The 22,039-nt window shown below is 36.7% G+C and overlaps 1 long non-coding RNA gene across 1 annotated transcript; it reads left to right on the top strand.

The window, feature by feature from the left end:
• Positions 1 to 462: 462 nt before the first annotated feature.
• LOC138341678 (uncharacterized) lies at positions 463 to 2,373 on the top strand. The gene is made up of 2 exons (XR_011214475.1): positions 463 to 560; positions 1,893 to 2,373. It is a non-coding gene; the product is annotated as an uncharacterized lncRNA (long non-coding RNA).
• Positions 2,374 to 22,039: the final 19,666 nt, after the last annotated feature.

Below are 22,039 nucleotides of genomic sequence, written 5' to 3'. Positions count from 1 at the left end.
ACGCTAACTTAACATTCGAGGACAAATGTTCCTAAGGGGGGAAGGATGTTATGCCTCGTATTTTTTTATACGTAGTGAGCATCATGATCTAGTAGACGTAAGTCCGGGAAATGAGATTTAATTTTAAGTTCCAAGCGATTAAAGAAATATTAGGCAAGGATGTTAATTCCAAATGTGATATTAAGTATGATTTGGCTAATGTAAGTGTCATTAACTTTAAGTGAGGGATTAATTAGTGGCTGATTAGGATTAATTTAATCCAGTGGGCCCCACCACTCATAATTGGTGGCTGATTAGGATTAATTTAATCCAGTGGGCCCCACCACTCAAGGCAAAAATTTAAAGGGGATCAGATTGTGAGCTGGCCTTAGTGGACAGGTGTAAAGGGGGGCTGCCTCCACTTCATACTATTAAATGAGGTGGAGAAATCCACTCCATGTTAAATAAAGTGGTGAAATGCATTGCTGCATATCATCTTCTTCTTCACCACTTGTCTTAGGCATCCATGGAAATGGAGAAACCAACCCTGCAACTCTTGGCCAGCAGCTGCAAATAATTTGGTTAGTAATCTCCTTGTTTGGTGTGTTAATTCTTTAGAATACCTTTGTTAATTATCCATTAATTTTAAGAAGGGGGCGTGACCAGTAGCTTAGGAAGTTTGTTTTAGTTATTGAATGTGCTAAGTATGAACAGAAACCATAATCGGATTATTAGTGGTGTCGTGTTGGTGCTTGGGCTTTTTTGATTAAAGCAAACTGCAGGAAAATTCTGTTTTGGCATTATGTATATGTTAAATGTGATTATGAGTATATACTTCAAAGTATGAATACGATAAGGTAGATGTGTTGCGAATTATAAAATGAGTTATCGCTCGGTGTGTCGTTGCTTCGCTGCTATAGTTTCCGAGATGGAAATGTTTTGGGGAGGGGGCTGTTTAATATGATTCGTTGGGTTATATGTGTTGTTGGTATTGCTGTGGATAATTTGGGTTGTTATCGGATTGGGATGAAGTAAGGAAAATAGGGGAAGTGCTGCCGAATTTTCGTTAGATTATTAGCTAGCTTACAAGAAAATAAAGCGCGATGTTTATCTAATTGCGGCACGATTGTTGCTTGTTATAGATTAATATCTTGAGCAGTAAATATTGAACGTGCGGCTCGATTATACGGTATGTAACGCTGTCCCGTCTTTCTTTGTTTGGCATGACTTTTAAAAATAAGCGAATAACGGACATGTTTGATACTTACCTCTAGAGCGTCTAGGTGATGTATATTCTTGCTTCCACAATTATTCCTCTATATATCGGCTATGTCTAAGGCTATGATGATCTCTAATATCTATGGTAGTGCTTCTTAGAGTCATTGAGATTTTACATTTCCATATCGTATTAAAGGTTCATAATCTTTATAAAACATTAATCTTTGGTAATACTCCTTGCTGGTTCACGTTGATTGTTCTATTGAGTTATAAGAAATGATTTTAATTGCATATGGTTGCTCATAATATTCTGCTCGTGCATAGAGTCATTTATCATTTCACCGAGTCCCGGGCTGGGTAATGTTCGTGTGGAGTTTCTTGCATATGTCACCGAGTTCCTCACTAGAGGGCCGGGTATGTATATTATATATATGATTGGTGATGAGGATGGTTATGATGATGATGATGACGGATATGACGTGATGATTATTTTGCCGAGTCCCTTACTATGGATGCTGGGCACCTTATATGTTAAAGATATGCATGATTTTCACTTAAAAGGGTACATGTGTAGCGATATTTTGTTTCGACTTGCCATATTGGTATCTTGTCATCTTTACCTTATGCTTTACATACTCTGTACATTGTCCGTACTGACCCCCCTTTCCTCGGGGGGCTGCGTTTCATGCCCGCAGGTGTAGACGCACAGTTCGGTGATCCCCCCACCTAGGATATCTACTCTGCTGATTGGGAGAGATCCACTGTTCTGGAGCCCAGTCATTTTGGTACATAAATTTTTGTGTAGTCTTTTGCTCGTCTATGGGTATGGCGGGGCCCTGTCCCGTCGAGTTTCACTACTGTACTCTTAGAGGTCTGTGGACATTATGTGGGTTGTATATATGTGTTTTGGATAATGGTCTGGACATGGTTTGTTTGGGACGTTCGCTTGTACAGGGGCAGCCTTGTCGGCTGCGTACATCATTGTGTATTGTGTAGTGGCAGCCTTGTCGGCTACGTATTTTATTATGCTTTGAATAGTGGCGGCCTTGTCGGCTCGCATATGTTTTTACGATTGAATGGTTATGACTCCTTATGAGACAGGTCCTCTTTATACATATATGACGTTGGGGTTGTCTTGATTTGATTAAATTCCATATTGTCGTAGTTTCAGTTGGTTATACTTAGCAGGTTTGTATGTGGGTGTCCAAAACGGGCACTAGTCACGGCCCATCGGGTTTGGTCATGATAGCCCCGTCGTTGAGTCCATCGTCAGGGCCTGTTTGACAAGTCTTTACAAAAATGGTCATAAATTTTTACTTGGAGATTTGATTTTAGCAACGTCGGTGGCTAGGGAAAGCTAATTCAATTATCTATCAATGGGTAGGTCATGGTACACCTAATTAATTTTGTGTTAAGAGTTAATATTTGAAGTTGACCCAACTACATTTCCTCTTAAATGTCTGCAAATTTTCCACCTACGGTTAGGCCTACGGACTGTAGGTCCACCTACGGACCGTACTGGTCATCCGTAGCTTTTGTCAGAGAGTGGTGAATGGGGGTCTCAATTGACGGTCATGAACTAAGGACTGTCGGTCCGTTCGTCAATCAAGACTTAGCCAATTTTTCTAGGCTCAATTTTTTGGGAGTTTCTGATCCCATCGACGGTTGTGAAGGACGGACCGTGGGTTAGGCTACGGTCCGTCTATTCCACCGTTGCTTGCGTCTGCATTTTTTTCTGTAAAGCTGTTTTTTTTTGTTTGTTTTGGCTACGAGGATTTACAAGGACAATTTCGAATTGAAACCGGCGTACTTGACCTCTCAGAGGTCTTGTACAAGTCCTTACATATCATTCATCGCATAAACGTTGTGAAAAGTAGTGCGGAATTAAAAGTTTTCACAAAACATATAAAAGTCTTTATAAAGTCTCTTTCATATAAAGTCACAGGGAATACTAAGTCTCAATATCATCATCTAAAGACACAAGAATACTTGGGACACGGCCCATACAAAATACGAATATAGAAGTACTTAGTCTATTACAATACTTCTAATAGAAAACATAAAAGACATATATGACCTCGAGTCAAATGAGGGCATACTTCAACTTCTCTTAAACGATGCTTTGGTCCAAGTCTTCTCTTCCCAAAAGATACCTACCAAGAACTACAGAGATAGATAAAACCATGGGGTTAGTACAACCACATGTACTAAGTATGGCATAATGCATAAAAATCATAAAAATGGACATTTATTCGAAATATGCATCTTTTTATTTAAAAATCATATTATAATAATAAAAACAACATTTAACAACTTAGAAACACATAAGATAACATTTAGCCAATTATTTTCACTGTAATAGTGAAGTGCTTTCTCTACCTTTTAAACACTTTATTGCATGTAGTCTTCTCACTAAAAGATTTCTAAGACCCATTTAAGCAACACAAAGAGAGACCGCCCGTACAACGTCCCTAAGCATACCTAAATGACCCTCAAGACTACTTATAATAAGGCACATACACACTTAAAGACATCAAACATCAACACATAGATATTATGACATTCTCCTTCCAAAGGCTATCAAAAGACCTGCTAAAGTAAATCAAGAAGATAGCGTCCATGATTGACCTTTTCAAGATTACCTAAGTAATCACTAAGACTACCTAAGGCTTAGATGATGTCCACGTAATCAACCAACTTCCCTAACTATAGTCATTCGCCAGAATTCCAAAGATAAGACATGAAGAAATCATCCCTTATACCCTCCTCACACTTTAGCTAAGAAATCCTTAAGTCACATTAGATTAGCTACTGATTCATTCATATACTTCATTACATTAATCATTAGTTCATTAAGAGACTCATGCATCACATATAGGACATTCAAGTAATGGTCTTGGTCAAGACCTAGGGACTCTAACTAACACCTTCAAAGCCTATTGTGCAATGTCTAAATAGCGTCCCATACCACCACCTAGACTTCATAGAACTTCTCTAGTGCTAGTAAGTGTTAGACAATTGACATTTTTTTTAAGCTTATTATTATTTTTACTGTTTTTTACTTATTTCAATTTAGTGCTTCCTATTTTCTAGCTAGACTTGTCAACTTTAGTTGATCAACTCTCTGAAGTTAGTTGCCCCATTATGGCTGTTATAGATCCCCTTTTATGGTAGTTAGTGGCACATGTTCTTATTTTAGTTTTAATGTTTATGTTTTTTCACTTTGTATACATTCAGAATTTCTGCAGATTAATATACACAAGGAATTTCATAATTTCACTCTATTTTTATTTTTTCAAATCAGTTTCTCGAGTATTTTTGTTCTAACAATTGCATCAGAGCCTCTAGTAGATCTTACAAGATAATTTTTTTTAACCTACAACACAAATGGCATCACAACCTACCTTTAAATCCACCTTTCACTTTCACTAGTGAAAATTACCAAATCTAGTTTGTGAAGATGCAAGAGGGGACACGTATCCAAGGTCTGAAAATCAAGAGCAAAGGCCGCCGGTGCTTTGCAAGCACAAGTAGCAAAAGTTGACGATGCACATGAAGAGCAACTATTTGCAATTTCATACTTTTAAATCAGTGAATCCTTTGATTCATGGGTTCTTGACTGTGGTTGCACACATCACTTGTGCAATAATGTTGAACTGTTCAAATTCCTAGATGATACTTACAAATCTTATGTAAAAACGGGAAATGGTTAGGCAGTAGAAGTCAAAGGCAGAGGTACAGAGTCTATCTCGACAATATCAGGTATCAAAACTATTTTTGATGTTTTGTACACACCTGATATGAGTCAAAATTTGTTGAGTGTTGGACAAATACTTGAAAATAATTATTCTCTGCATTTTAAGAATCGTGAATGTGTTGTTTCTGACCCTTCTGGAGTAGAGTTATTTTATGTCAAGATGAGCAACAAAATGTTTTCAGTTGATTGAGAGAAATTAATTGAGCAGGGTTACACTATTACTTCACAAACATGTACAAACCTTTGACACAAAAGGTTTGGTCAATTCTATCTGAAAAATATCGCCGAGATGAAAAAAAAGGAGCTAGTTGAAAATATGCCTGAATTTCTTTCTAATGCTCAAGTTTGTGAAACTTGCCAACAGGGAAAGCAAAGAAAGTTTCCATTTCAAGAAAATCAAGTACGAAGAGCTAACAAGAAACTTCAGCTCATTCATACGGATGTTTGCGGCCCAATGAAAACAGATTCCCTTAGTGGTAACAAATACTTTCTCCTCTTTATTAATGACTACACCAGAATGTATTGGATTTATTTCATAAGACTGAAGAGTGAAGTCTTTGATGTTTTAAAACAATTTAAAGCTTTAGTAGAAAATCAATAATTATTAAGGCTTCGAGGTTTGACAATGGAGGAGAATACACTTCTTCTCAATTTGTGGAGTTTTATAATATCACAGGTATTGAACGCCAATTGACATTACCATACACTCCACAACAAAATGGTGTGTTTGAAAGGAAGTACAGGACAATAATGGAGATGGCCAGATGTCTTTTGCTCGAAAGAAAGATCCTAAATCAGTTTTGGGCTGAGGCAGGCAATACCTCTGTATATTTTCTGAACAGATTGCATACTAAGGCCTTGCAGAACATGACTCCATATGAAGCTTTGTGCGGGAACAAACCATCAATACACCATATCAGAATCCTTGGGTGTATATGTTATTATCGAGTTCCAGAAACAAAAAAAAAGGAAGCTGGATAACAATACTCATAAAGTCATATTATGGGATATAGTTCATCCAAAGGTTACTGGATCTTTTGTTTAAAATCAGACAAACTAATTCTCAACCGAGAAGTTCTGTTTGATTCAGCTGGTTGGGATTGGAAAAATTAGAAGACCTCTTATTCCGATTCATTTTGAATAGAGCATCTTCAACTTTTAGAATATGAACTAGTGGATGATGTACCAGCGAGGGGAACTCGATCCTTAAAAGATTTCTATCTGTGGTGTAACTTGGTTAGCTCTCAACCAACAAGCTATGCTGAAGCACAAGACTCTCAGGCATGGAGGAGAGTCATGCAAGAGGAACTAGACATGATCGAGAAGAATAGAACCTGGTAGCTTGTTGACAGATCTAGAATCGCAAGTAATTGGTGTAAAATAGATTTTCAAGACAAAACTCAGTCCTGATGGAACAATTTGCAAACATAAGGCTAGATTTGTGGTGAAGGGATACACACAACAATATGGTGTGGATTACCAGGAAACATTTGATTATGTAGCAAGGTATGACAAAATCAAGCTTATTCTTGCATTTGCATCTCATAGTTCCTGGCAGATTCACAACCTGGATGTCAAATAAACTTTCCTGAATGGTTTGCTTGCTGAAGAGATCTATGTAGAGCAACCTGATGGTGTCTAAAATCCTAGAAAATAGGATCAAGTTTATCTCTTAACAAAGTCCTTGTATGGCCTAAAACAAGTCCCAAGGGCATGGTATGAGAGGATTGATAATCATTTCATCCAACTTGGCTTTAGTAGAAGTCAAAATTAAGCTACTTTATATGTTAAATTCAATGCTGCAGGTGAGTCCTTAATTGTCTCAATTTATGTGGATAACATGCTTGTGACAGGTAGCAAAATTGAACTAATCAAAAGGTTCAAGGATAAAGGGAGAAAATCTTTGAAATGACTGATCTTGGAGTCATGAAGTACTATCTCGGAATGGAAGTGTTGCAGTCCAGTGATGGAATTTTCTTATGCCAAAAGAAATACATTTCGGATAGTCTAAACAGGTTCAAAATGCAAGACTGCAAACCTGTGAGTACTCCCATATCTACTTGTGTGAAGCTTGGCACAGATGAGGATTCCGAAAAAGTGGATGATAGTATTTTAGAAGCTTAATTGACTTCTATATCTAACCGCAAGCAGGCTTGAAAGCCAATTTGTTGTTAGTTTGCTCTCTAGGTTCATGCATTTGCCTAGAGACACACACCTCACAGCTGCTAATAGAGTGTTAAGGTATATTAAAGGAACTAGAATGTTTGGAATTTTTTCCCCAACACCTGCCGAAGTAACTATGAACCTGATCGGGTACTCTGATAGTGATTGGGGTGGTGGAGTTGCTGATTCTAGAAGCACATCTGGATATTTTTCCTGTTTGGGGACAAATTGTTTTAGTTGGAGCTCTAGATAACAAGAAACTACAACTCAATCAACAACAGAAGCTGAGTACATAGCTGCTGCATCTGCTGTGAATAAGGTTATCTGGCTAAGCAAGATGATGAAGGACTTAGGCCAAGAACAAATAGAAGCTACCAAGATCAAGTGTTACAACAGTTCAACAGTTTCAATCTCAAAAAATCTAGTATTTCATGGTCGAACTAAACATATCAAGATCAAGTTTTATTTTATTAGAGAAGTCCAACAATTTAAGTGTTGCTTGTTCGTTGTTCATCTGAGAACCAGCTTGTTGAAATTTTCACCAAGTCATTGCCATAGGAAAGGTTTGAAGATCTGAGTCAAAGAATTGGTGTTTGCCAAAAAAATGCCAAGGAGGAGTGTTAGATAATTGACATTTTTTCAGCTTATTATTATTTTTACTTATTTCAGTTTAGTGCTTCCTATTTTCTAGCTAGACTTAGTTAACTTTAGGTACTCAACTCTCTGAAGTTAGTGGCCCCATTATGGCTGTTAGTGGCCCCCTTTTATGGTAGTTAGTGGCAGATGTTCATTTTAGTTTTAATGTTTATGCTTTTTTACTTGGTACAAATTCAGACTTTCTGCAGATTAATATATATACACAAGGAATTTCATAAGTTGACTCTATTTTCATTTTTTCAAATCAGTTTCTTGAGTATATTTGTTCTAACAATAAGTATCCCACATGATGAGAATAGAAAATAACCGACTTAGACCATGATATCAAGACATGGAATCCAAAGTTCTAAACTACTCTGATGAGGGTGTTCTATATGCCAATGATAGAACTTAGACATACCCCATGTAGGCACATGGTTAAGGAATATGTATGGCATGCTTTGTAATCTAGTCTTACTCTTTAACTAGAACTACTTCCCCTACCATACTCACTCGGTGCTAGCCTTCTTACTCATGGAGTAATTTACACATAAGGTTCACATAAAAGGGTTCTATAACAAGTTCATAACCCAATCACATTTATTTTACGAAAGAAAGGTCCACTAGGGCTACCTTACAATGGTGAAAAGAATCTCATGATGAATTTCCTAATGATTAATATGATGCCATTCCAGACAATTAACCATAAGTATATCATTCCATTACTTTGAACGATACCATTACGGCTTAAGACTTCAACATTCATAAACTTACCACTAGGTTCAAGGTTTCATATAAAAGACTCTTAACATCATTTAAAGTCACATGTCATTCATACATTCAAGACTAAAATACTTTAGCATCCTAAGTCAAGACATCACATATTCACATTCATATACACATCAAGTAAGGGACACAACTCAACCAACACAAGAAACCACATACTTCACTTTTAACTCATAACACATGTCATTCTAGAAACTGCTAAACATAACCATATCATCTTGAAGTCATCCTATCCACTATCATACCATCATCAATGTGACCAACATGGACTCATATAGTCAATTAGGAATAACCAAGACTCAACCCTAAAACTTATACACACAAGGTCAAAGTCATAGTCTAACATAATCACCTATGATAACATGAATAGAAAATCACATATATGACTTAACATGTAGATATATATCATCATGCTTCACATAGTCGACTACAAAAAAACCTTTTTACTTCAAGTAGTTTACCAACAAGGTCATGATAATTACATTACTTAAAATAACAGTGACAAGGCCACATCAATTGCAAGTAAAACACATAACACCGTCACTATAAGCGGACCATACCAATCACAATATAATTTAAGTATAAACAACATCAAAATAAAGGAAATAGGGAAGCGTACCACCAGTCCATCCTCAACACCTCAATTCGATGCTAAATCATCCATTTCAATACCATAAGGCCTTTACTAATGGCCATGAACAATAATTCAATATAAAAGCTATAGAAATCAATGAACTAGGTCAATTCAATGCAAATTCATCAATCTAATACAACTTAGATGTCATCATTAGATATCCTAAAGGAATCTACACCATAAATCACCAACATTAGGTGAATATGAAGTAACCCATAACTTAGTCAAAAACAAGGGTTCATGAGACTTATGGTGACCTACCTTCCTACCATGGGAAGGGACACACACTCATATTCAAGTTCACTCGGTGCTAAACTAAGTTCCCTTCATTGAAAACCTTTATCTTATTTTTTCTTTATAAATCGTAGGTTTAGGAAAGTCATACCCTCATATGCTCAACTCATAGGTCATTGATGGAAGTTCATCAACCTAAATCATGTAAAGAATGCATTCACGTGAACATAACATATGTAAAGCATCATCTATTTTAGAGTACACATGAATACACCATTCAGGGCCCTTCTCATGACTAGATCTTCATACAAGTGTGTGTGTGTATACATATATGTGAGCAAACCTTTCATATAACACATTAAGTCACACAAGTTCATATATCAATGCATGAGTCTATAGGCATAACTATATGAGAAATCCTTTCATATAAACCCACTAATACACTATGCACATTCATACTTCATCCTTTCAAACACATCATATTCATAACAGGTTCATATATTCATCTTTCATATGCATAGAAACCAAACATAGGAACTATCCTATCAAGATACACACGTGCAGTGTATAGACAAGGTCCCATAACCTTGCCCATACTAGTACACCTATCAAGTCATCCTAGCAATAAATACATAACATACTTCAGAAACATATACTTTACATGCATAGTAGTAGACATTAGTGAATATGAGAACTACCTTTCATTTAGACAAAATGACCTATACTACTTTTAACATGCATGTAAGTGAGTGTGTGTGTACATTGGTCAACATGATCACATAATGTTTATCAACAACATATTGAGGCAGCCACCCTCTTCGACCATAATATACTTTCAAGCATAAACCACACAACACACAATATCATAGTAGACAAGCCAACTTCATATTACACTTAAGACTCCAAACTTGTGCTATTCATGCATTTACATCGGGGTACATAGGTAAGGGATCATTAACCATTTTTACTCATCAATGTCAGCACCTATAATTCACCCTAACATGTATATACACATTCTTACACAATAGCCATACAACCTAAATCACAAGTAGAATAAGAAAACAGGCATAAGCTTCACATAGTATCATCATAAGCACAAGCTCATATATTCATCAATTTGACGTCATAGACATGGTCAACATATATATAGATTGACAATAAAGTAAACACCGCCACCATAAGTGTACCATACCACACAATGCCATACAAGGCTTCATCAACATTTCTATAAAGGATAGAGAAGTAGAAGAGTAGAGGGAATAAACATTTTTACCAACTCCACAACCTTTGATCCTCATTGATCAATACACCTTGTTTACCAATAATTCATATATATGACAGTAGCTAAATTTACTTTAAACATATAAGAAACCATGTACAAGTCGCTAGAAGATTATACTATAACATAATACAACACATCAGCATACTAGAAAAGTAGAATAATATAGATTATTAGCTGATTTCCCTTGCATTGATTTATACCATATTTCGTACATAATATCAATATAAGGCAGTATATAAACCTACATTTAATCATATTAAATCATGATTACATACCATCAAGATTAAGGTTACAACATAGGCATTTAGACTTGTCAATTTGCTAGAGTATAGGAGAATTTAACAGTACTATGAACTCTCTAAGGGTTTCATCATCATTCATATTTTATCAAAAATATACTCATTAGGCAGTTTCTAATTCGGTAAGTAATCAAGAAGAAATCATGCTTGATATAACGAAAACACAAGATCCATCACACACTTGGATTTTTCACTTTATAGCCTAAAGGAATCTAGATCAATTCATGCAAGCCTTTCTTAGATTGTTCATTAAGGATTTATACCTACAAAATTCATCCATTATATCACCCTAATACAGTATCTACAACATATTGTACATAATCAAAACTCTGCACAACCGATCTCACAATCTACTTCAAGGCAACATGTAGAAACATAGTCTATTCATGTTCAAATCTTCATAGATTGATCCTCATGAATCCCCTAAAAAAGAGTCATTTATATGCACTCCGTTCTAGGGTGGAGAAACCGTATGAGAAGGAGAGTGATGATGATGTTGGTATATTCTCTTTCTTTTGTTAAGATATGAGTTCCTTCTAAGTGGGGGAGTGTGGTTTGCAGATGGGATAGAAGTCCTTGAAATTGTTGCTTGTGTATGATGTTTAGGAGTTTGGTTGAAATTGAATTTCATTAAATTCTTGCATTGTGTTTTTTATGAAGCTTTGATTATGTTGTAACATGTGTTTATATGGTGTTACATTGCATATTAGCATGTTTATATCATGAATTGCCTAAAAGATTTTTGAAAATTGCATAAAATTACTGTAACCTAAGAAACACTTCACTGTAATATTTTTGTAAAAATGACTATTTGATTTTTTTCGTCTAAAATTGTTTTAATGTGGTTAGAACTTATATATATAATCATGATATTGAATCTCTTGACTATGTTATATTGATTTTTTCTTTTGAGTTTTTATTATTTTGGATGAAGCATGTGAGTTTTGTAGCATAATGATCTATTGAATTGTATGCTAATTTCTTGTTATGTTACGAACCTCTTGACTATGTTAAATTTATTTTTTCTCTTTGATTATGTGTTTTATGTAATGTTTATCAGCTTCTAGATGAGTCTCTAATCTTGGAAGTGTTTGGAGAGTGGCACGTGTCATTCGAGAACGAATGTTGTCCAAGTGGGAGGGATTATAAGAACTTGAAAATGAACTAGGTTAACTAGATCCTATTATGTTGGGATTGATTTTCTAAGGTCCTAAATATGTCTAATATATGGCATAGAGGCAGTAGCTAAAGAATTAGGTGTGTTGGTATCCAAACGTCAAGGGACGACCAAGATGTTCGACGACTAAGTCACCTCAATGTCTCATATGTGGTTCTACGTTTTTATGTATGTTTAATGATATTTTAAGTTTCTCAAATGAGCTATTATATCATGTATAGGCATTTTTTAAAGTTTCGTGATGTTGGGAGGTAAAACGACCAAGAACGTCCATGACGTCCAAAAGATATGTCTTGAAGTGACCTTGTACCTCTAGGCGTGTTTTGCCGAATTTACATGTTTGTTTTGGATGAAATTCATGTGAGAGGTGTTAAACTTATATACAATAATATTTGGGTTTGAAAAGTCCTGGAAATTATCTCAAATGACCATCAAAGGGTCCTTGAGGAAGGATCCAAACCTGTTGCAAAAAATAATCTCAGGCAGACCTTGGCGATTGAGCAATCAACGACCCGTTGGCCTGATGCCGCCCCTTTGAGGGTACCGTCATGGGGGAATTAACCAAGGATGAATTTTTTTTAATTTTTCCAGCCACTGTAGCCACTAATGGAGGGATGTGACGCCCCGTCGTGGCTGTGATGGCCCGTCAAGGCTAGTCGTTGCACATAATTCTGTTCCTGCGCAGGCTGTTGCCAAGATAGGAGTGAATTGGTAAATTCACCCCAATTTTAAATTAATTCATTGGCAGTTTATTAAGGGTCTTTTGTTTATTTTAATTAAGTATATAAAGGGTAAATACCTTAAAGACTTCATTCTTCAAAATTGAAAACCCAAAGCTCTTAGAAAATTCCCAAAGACTCCATTGATGTCCAAATTGAAGAATCATCTTGCTGTGGGGGTCTTAAGTTGAAATACTTCATCAAAGTGAAGAATTATCATCCTTGAGGTATGGATTTTGATCATTAAAACTTTTTTCATCAAGGATCCCAACTCTGAAGATGTTTTTCAAAGTTTTCTTAAGTGAATTGTCCAATTTCGGGATTCTACCATCCGTTCTTGCATAAACGATTTCTAAACATTTAAATTTGATATAATTGATATTTTAACATAAATTACCTATGAACCCATGTAAATTGATGAACCCTAGATTTGACTACTTATTGGGGTACTTGATATTAAGCTAATATTATTGAATTTTATGTAGTTTCTTATGGGCTTTCTAATGATATAAGAATTGTAATAAATTTATATCAAATTAATCTTAGATTTTTAAACCTAGATTGAATATATTTAGATTCATTGAGTTTTATGATTATTTCTTTGAATTATTATTCATGGTCATGGGTAAGGGCCTTGTGATGTTGAATTGGTTGATTTGGCATTCAATTGAAGTTGGATGAGGGGATGATGGTATGCAGCCCCATTTTCTTTAATTTGATATGAATTATACTTCAATTCTATTTTGATTGGTATGGTCCACTTATGATGGCAGTGTTATGTGTTTTACTTGCAATAGACGTGGCCTTGTCGCCGTTACTTTCTAGAATATTGATGATCATGGGCTTTTCGGCACAGCTTGAACTTATATGGCTATTTGTGTAGTTCATTTTATGATGTGAGATTATATCTACCTACATGTGAAAGTATGTGTTAGACTATTGATACTATTTAGTTAATAATGCTATGTTATGGCTATGTGTTAAGTGTGTAGTCTTAGAGTTGATACATGGTTGATCCTAAGTTTGCTAAATGATTCTAAAATTATTAGGATGATAATCTTAAGGTAATGAATAGGATGACTAAATAAGGTTAAGGGTCTTTCCTAAGAGTCTAAAGGAAGTTAGCCAATTTGTGTTAAATGGAAGTATGTTGTATCTTGTTTAGGTAGACTTGGGTCCCTTACTTGATGTTTATGTGAATATTTGATATCTTTACATAGGAACCTAGGGACAACCGACTACATTCAAAAAGTCTTAACGATTGTCCATGAAAATTTTTGGCAATTTTGAATTCGGTAATCCTGATTACCAACAAAGATGGTGAGCTATTTTACACCATCATGGGCAAAAAAGGTGGTTGCGCACTTCGGGACTTGTTTGACCTTGAAAATAGGTCGGCAGGGCCGTGAGGGTTAATTGACTGCATAGATACAGGGCCCGTTTGGATGGGCTTGATAAAAGCAGCTTTAAAAAAGTACTTTTGAAAGTGCTGAAATTTATTTTTAAAATAAGCGGTTATGCGTTTGGATAAAAGTGCTGAAGTTAAAAAAAAGTTGTTGATGTGTTTGGTAAATAAGTGCTGATAAACAGCTTTTTAAATCAAAATGTCTGAAATACCCTTAAAAACTGTTAACATAATAAAAGTAAATTAATTTATATTTATCCATAAATAATTATATTTTGCTATCATTCACATATTTCTGTCTCATTACAAATTATTTATAAGAGGAATATAAACTTATTATAGATTTTAAAGATATATAATTTGAATAGATTAAAGAACGATTTAAGATTTTATTTTAGTTTCATCCATAGGTAATAATAATTGTCTATCATTCACATATTTCTTTATTATCACATTATTTATAAGAGGAATATAAATTTTTATTGAAGTTATATGTGCAACTTATTTTATGTTTTAATAATATATAATTTGAATAGATCACTTGAAAGATTTAAGATTTATTTTGTTTTCATTCATTAGTAATAGTAATTGTCTATCATCCACACGTGAAAAGGGAAATATAGAAGAAAGAGCTGTTAGGGTTATGTGGGTAATTTGGAGATTGTATAAAAATATTAAGGTCAAAAAGGTAAAAATGTGGTCAACTTAAAACAGCTTATAAGCTGGAAAAAAAAGCAACCCTACCCCAGCTTTTAACTTTTGGCTTAAAATAAGTTTTTTTTAACTTAAAATAAGTTGTTTTGAGTATTGCCAAACAACTAAATAAGTCAAAAACCAGCTTTTAAGTCAGTTTGACCAGCTTTTAACCTGAGCCAAACAGGCTCACAGTGTTAAAAGACGTCCATGAGAAACTTCGGATTTTTTGAAGTCTAAAATCCAGACCAGCAACAAATATGGTGACCTATAGGATATGATCGTTGGAAAAACAGGGGGAATGGGCGCTTTGGGACTCGTTTGACCTTGAAAATTGTATGTCATGGCCATGAGGCCTAACTGGTTGCATAGCCATGTTCTTTATGTATGTCCACAGCAATTTTTTACATTTTTTTTGTCAGAAATTGGAATTACTAATAGATATGATGAGCTATAGAACATGATCATCGACAAAACGGGTGGTATGTGTGCTTTGGGGCTCGTTAGACCTTGAAAATTGGCATGCATAGCCATGACGTCCAATCGACTGCATAGCAAAGATCTTAACGGATGTCGATGAGAAATTTCAGCATTTTTGAAGTAGGAATTCTATATCACCAACATATATGGTGAGCTATACCACACGTCATCGGCAAAATGAGAGGTACGTGTTCCGAGGCTCGTTTGACCTTGAAATATGATTGTGTGCTTCGAGTTTCGTTTGACCTTGAAATATGGCTGGCATGGATTTGAGGGTAATTCATCTGCATATCTAAGGTCTTAACGAACATTCACGAGAAATTTCATCATTTTAAAATATGGAATTACGGATTACAAACAAAGATGGTGAGCCACAACACACGATAATCAGCAAAACGAGTTATGCTCACTTTGGAGCATAGTTGACCTTTAAAATGGGCCAGCATGGCCGTGAGGGATAACCGGATACATAAACAAGGTACTAATGAACGTCTATGAGAAATTTCGCCATTTAAGAAGGTGAAAATCTAGATCACCAACAAACATGGTGAGCAATAACATACGATCATTGTAAAAACGAGGGGTATGTACGCTTTTGGGCTAGTTTGATCTTTAAAATTGGTCGGCATGGCCGTCAGGACACAATGTATGCATAGCCAACGTCTTGATGGACATCCATAAAAAATTTCTGCATTTTAGACGTCGGATATTCGGATATTCGGATCTCCGACAAAGATAGTGAGCTATAGCAAACGATCATTAGCAAAACAGGGGGTATGCACGCTTCGGGGCTCGTTTGACCTTCAAAATGTGCAGGAATGGCCTTGAGGGACAACCGGCTATATAACCATGCTCCTAGCAGTCCTCCATGATAAAAATCAGTAGTTTTGAAGTCGAAATTTTGGGTTACCAAGAAAGATTGTGAGCTATAGTACATGATTCTCGGGAAAAACAAGTATGCGCGCTTCGTAGATCGTTTGACCTTGAAATTAGGCCAGCAACTCCGTGACGGCCAACTATCTACATTGCTAAGGTCTTAATGTATGTACACTTGAAATTTAGGCATTTTTGAATTCAAAAATATGGATTACCAATAAAGATTGTGAGCTATAGCAAACGATCATCGGCAAAACGGGGTGTATGTATGCTACGAAGCTCGCTTGATCTTGAAATAGGCTGCCATGGCCGTGAGTGTCAAACGACTGGAAAACAAAGGTCTTAACTGGCGACCACGAGAAATTTCTGCATTTTTTAAGTCATCATTCTGTATCACCAATAAAAATAGTGACATCTAGCACACCATCATCAGAAAAATAGGGGGTATGAAGGCTTTAGGGATCATTAGAATAGGAAAATGGGCCAACATGGCTGTGAGGGAGAAACGACTGAATAACCAAGGTTTACTTGACGTACACAAGAAAATACACGATTTTTAAAGTCAAAAATCTGGGTCACCATCAAAGATGGGATCTATAGCACACGCTGATAGACGAAACGGGTGCTATGAATGCTTTGGGGATTTTTTTATCTTAAAAGTTGACCGGCATGGACTTGAGGGCCAGTCAACTTTATAGACAAGATTTTAACGGGTATGAATGAGAAATTTTGAAATTCTTGAAGACGTAAATCCAGATCACCAACAAAGTTGGTGAGCTATAGTACACAATCATCAGAAAAATGAGGGGTATGCGTGCTTCGTGGCACTTTTTACTTGAAAATAGGCCGGCATGGACGTTAGCTCCAACCGGCAGCATAGCTAATGTCTTAGTGGACATCTACCAGACATTTTTACATTTAAAAGTCATAATTCCGGATCACCAACAAAGATGGTGAGTTATAGCACATGATCATCAGCAAAACAGGGGTACGGGCGCTTTCGTGCTAGTTTAACTATGAAAATGGGTCGTCATGGCCGTGAGGGCCAACCGTATACATATCCAAGGTCTTAACAGACATCCATAATAAATTTCATCTTTTTTGAAGTTGAAAATCTAGATCATCAACTAAGTTGGTGAATTATAGCACACGATCATCAAAAAATTTTGGGGTATGCACGCTTCAAGGCTTATTTGACCTTTCAAATGGGCCTCCATGGCCGTGAGGGTGAACCGTATGCATAAGCAAGGCCTTAAAAGACGTCCGAAAAAGATTTTGACATTTTTATGTTGGAAATCTGGATCACCAACAAATATAAAGATATATGGCACATGATCAAGAGTATGCACTCTTCGGGGTTGTTTTGACGTTGAAAATCCACCGCCATTGCTATGAGGGCCAACTGGCTACATAGACATGGTACTAACGGATGTGCACGACAAATTTCAGCATTTTTGAAGTCGAAAATCCGGATCACCAACATAGATATTGAGAAATTGCACACGAGCATCTACAAAAATAGGGGGTTATGAACGATTTGGAGCCATTTGTCCTTGAAAATGGTTCGGCAAGGGCGTGAGGGAAAACTGAGTACATAGCCAAAGTCATAACTAACGTACACGATAAATTTACGCATTTTTAGGTCAGAAATCCATATCACCAACAATGATGGTGATCTATAGCACACGATCATCGGTAAAACAGTGTGTATGCACGCTTAGAAGCTCGTTTGACCTTGAAAAGAAGTTGGCATGGCCGTGAGTGCCAACCCGCTTCATAGCTATGGTCTTAACGGATGTCCACTAAAATATTTTGCATTATTGGAATCAAAATTCTGGATCACTAACAATTATGGTGAGCTATAACACACAATCATCGGCAAAATGGCGTTATGCACGTTTTGAGGCTCGTTTGACCTTGAAAATGGGCCAGCATTAATGTGACTGCAAAACAAATGCATAGATAAGGTTTTCACTGAAGTCGACAAGATATTTCAGCATTTTTGAAGTCATAATTCCGGATCACCAACAAAGATGTTGAGCTATAGAACACGATCATCAGCTAAATGGGAAGTATGCGCATTTTAGGTATCGATTGACCTTGAAAATTTGCTAGAATGGCCATAATCCCAATCAATTGTATATCAAAGGTCCTAACGGATGTCAAATTGAAATTTTTGCATTATGAATTTGGATATCTGGCTCAAAACCAAAGATTGTGAGCTATAGCACATGATCATTGGTAAAAGGATGTTATGCGCGATTCAAGGGTCGTTTGACCTTGAATATGGGCTAGCATGGCCGTGAAGGGCAAATGGTTGCATAGCCAAGATCTTAATGGATGTCCACAATAAATTTGAGTATTTTTTAAGTCAAAAATTTGGATAACCAAATAATATTGTAAGCTATAGCACATGATCAATGGAAAATAATATTGGAGCACACAGATCCCAAAACTTCTTTCGAGGAATGGGCCAGACCGGGTCAATTCTCAAGAACAATAGCTAAAGGGCCTGATACTACCACTTGGATATGGAACCTACATGTTGATGCTCACAATTTTGATAGCCATACAAGTTATTTGGAGGAGCTCTCTCAAAAAGTATTTAGTGCACATTTCGGTCAACTCTCCACCATCTTTCTATGGCTGAGCACCATGTATTTCCACGGTGCTCGTTTTTCTAATTATGAAGTGTTGATAAGTGATCCAACTCACATTGGGCCTAGTGCCCAGGAGGTTTTGCAAATAGTAGGCCAAGAAATATTAAATGGTGATGTAGGCGAGGTTTCCGAGGAATACAAATAACCTCTTGTTTTTTTCAGGTTTGGCGAGCATCTGGAATAACTAGTGAATTACAACTCAATTGTACAACAATTGGGTCATTGGTCTTTGCAGATTTAATGCTTTTTGCTGGTTGGTTTCATTATCATAAAGCGGCGCCAAAATTGGCTTTGTTTCAAGATGTAGAATCTATGTTGAATCACCATTTGACAGGGCTACTAGGACTTGGGTCTCTCTCTTGGGCGGGGCATCATGTACATGTCTCTTTACCCATTAACGAATTTATAAAAGCTTGAGTAGATCCTAAAGAGATACTACTTCCTCATAAATTTATCTTGAATCGAGATCTTTTGGCTCAACATTATCCCAGTTTTGTCGAGGGAGCAACCCCATTTTCACCTTAAATAGGTCAAAATATGCAGACTTTCTTACTTTTCGTGAAGGATTAGATCCTGTAATTGGGGGTCTGTGGTTGACTGATATTGCCCATCAACATTTAGATATTACAATTCTTTTCTTGATAGCGGGTCACATCCATAGGACCAACTGGGTATAGGACATAGACTAAATGATATTTTAGAAGCCCATAAAGTTCCATTTACAGATCAGGGACATAAAGGCCTATATGAGATACTAACAACATCATGGCATTCTACTGACTGTGGTACACAACTGTCATTGTTCACACATCACATGTGGATTGGTGAATTTCTCATATTATGTGTTCCCGCGCATGCAGCTATTTTTATCGTATGAGATAATGATCCAACTACTCGGTACAACGATCTATTAGATTGTGTCCTTAGGAATCGTGATGCAATCATATCCCATCTCAACTGGGCATGTATATTTCTAGGGGGTATGCACGCTTTGGGGCTCGTTTAACCTTGAAAATAGGCAGGCATGGCAGTGAGGGGCAACCGAATGAATAGAAAAGGTCTTAACGGACGTACACAAGAAGTTTGTGCATTTCTGAAGTTGAAATTCCGGATCACCAACAAAGATGGTGAGTTATAGCACACTATCATCGGCAAAACGGAAGGTATGCGCGCCTTGGGGCTCGTTTTACATTTAAAAATTGGCCGGCATGTTCATGTGGGCCAATAGGCTGCATACACAAGGTCTTAATGAAAATTTACAGATAATTTTTTATTTTTTAATATGAAAATCTTGATCACCAACCAAGATGGTGTGCTACAGGACACGATTATTGACATAACGGTGGGTTTGCACCCTTCGAAGATGATTTGACATCTAAAATTTGTTTGCATGTCCATGAGGGCCAACCAGCTCTATAGTTAAAGTCTTGAAGGACCTCCACCAGAATTTTCAACATTTTTTGAAGTTGGAAATTCAGATCAGAAACAAAGATGCTGAGCTATAGCACATGATTATCGGCATAATGGGGGGTATGCACACTTTGGGGCTTTTTTGACCTTGAAAATGGGCCGCCATGGCCGTATGGCCAACTGGCTGCATTTTCATGGTCCTAAGGGACGTCCATGAGAAATTTTAGCATTTATGAGTTCGGAAATCTGGATACCAACAAATATGGTGAGCTATAGCACACGATCATTGGAAAAATGGGGGATATGCACTATTCAGCGCGCATTTGAACTTGAAAATGGGCCGATATGGTAGTGAGGGCAAACCGTCTGTATAGAAAAGGTCTCAACGGACGTCCACGAGAAATCTTGGCATTTTTGAAGTCTAAATTCCAGATCATGAAGATAGATATTGAGTTATAGCACATGATCATCAGCAAAATAGGGTGTATGCACGCTTGGGGGCTCGTTTGACCTTGAAAGTGGGCTGTCATTTCCTTGAGCGCGATGTGACATATATGACAAGGTTTTAATAGAAGTCCTTGAGAAAATGCAGCATTTTGGACATAAGAAATCCTGATCACCAATAAAGGTGGTGAGCTATAGCACACAATCATCGACTAAACGAGGGGTACACATGCTTTTTGGCTTGCATGACCTTGAAAATAGGTCGGAATAGCCTTAAGCCCAACCGAATACATAGGCAAGGTCCTACAGGACGTACACGAGCAATTTTTTCATTTTCGATGTCCCAAATGCTGATCACCAACAAAGATGGTGAGTTATAGAACACGATCATCGATGAAACAGGGGGTATGCACACTTCGTGGTTCGTTTTATCTTGAAAATTGGTGGGCATAGCAGTGACATCTAACCTGCTCCATAGCCAAGGTCTTAACAGATGTCTACACAAATATTTGGAATTATTGAAGTTGGAAATCTGTATCACGAACAAATATTTTTAGCTATTGAACACGATTATGGGAAAAACGGGAAGTATGCGTGCTTCAAGGCTAGTTTGACCTTGAAAATGGGCTGGCATGACCTTGAGATCCAATTAGATGCATATCCAACGTCTTAATGGACATCCAAGAGAAATTAATGCATTTTTTAAATTTTATATCCGGATCACCAATAGAGATGGTGAGCTATAGTCTATGATCATCGGTAAAATGGGTGGTATGCACGCTTTGGAGCTAGTTTGACCTTTAAAGTGGGCCAGCATGGCCGTGAGATCAGACAAGCTCCATAGCGAAGGTCTTAATAGATGTCCACGGAAAAGTTTTGCATTTTTTAAGTTGGATATCCGTTTCACCAACAAAGATTACTAGCTTTAGAACACGATCATCATTAAAAAATAAGGATGGGCGCTTTCAGGCTCGTTTGGTGTTAAAAATGGTACGGCATGGCCAACAGACTAGATACAAATGGTCTTTGAGGATCTCAACGAGAAATTTTAATATTTTTAATGTCCAAAATCCGGGTCACGAATAGATATGATGAGCTATAACATACGATCATCAGCAAAATGGGGAATATGCACGCTTGGTTGTGAGGGACAACCTATTACATCTACAAGGTCTTAAAGGACGTTA

This window comes from Solanum lycopersicum, chromosome 2 (genome assembly GCF_036512215.1).
Source record: "Solanum lycopersicum chromosome 2, SLM_r2.1".
In the NCBI taxonomy this organism is placed as follows: Eukaryota; Viridiplantae; Streptophyta; class Magnoliopsida; order Solanales; family Solanaceae; genus Solanum; species Solanum lycopersicum.
Note: the sequence above shows the minus strand (reverse complement) of the source record. Positions and strands in the feature narration are given on the sequence as shown.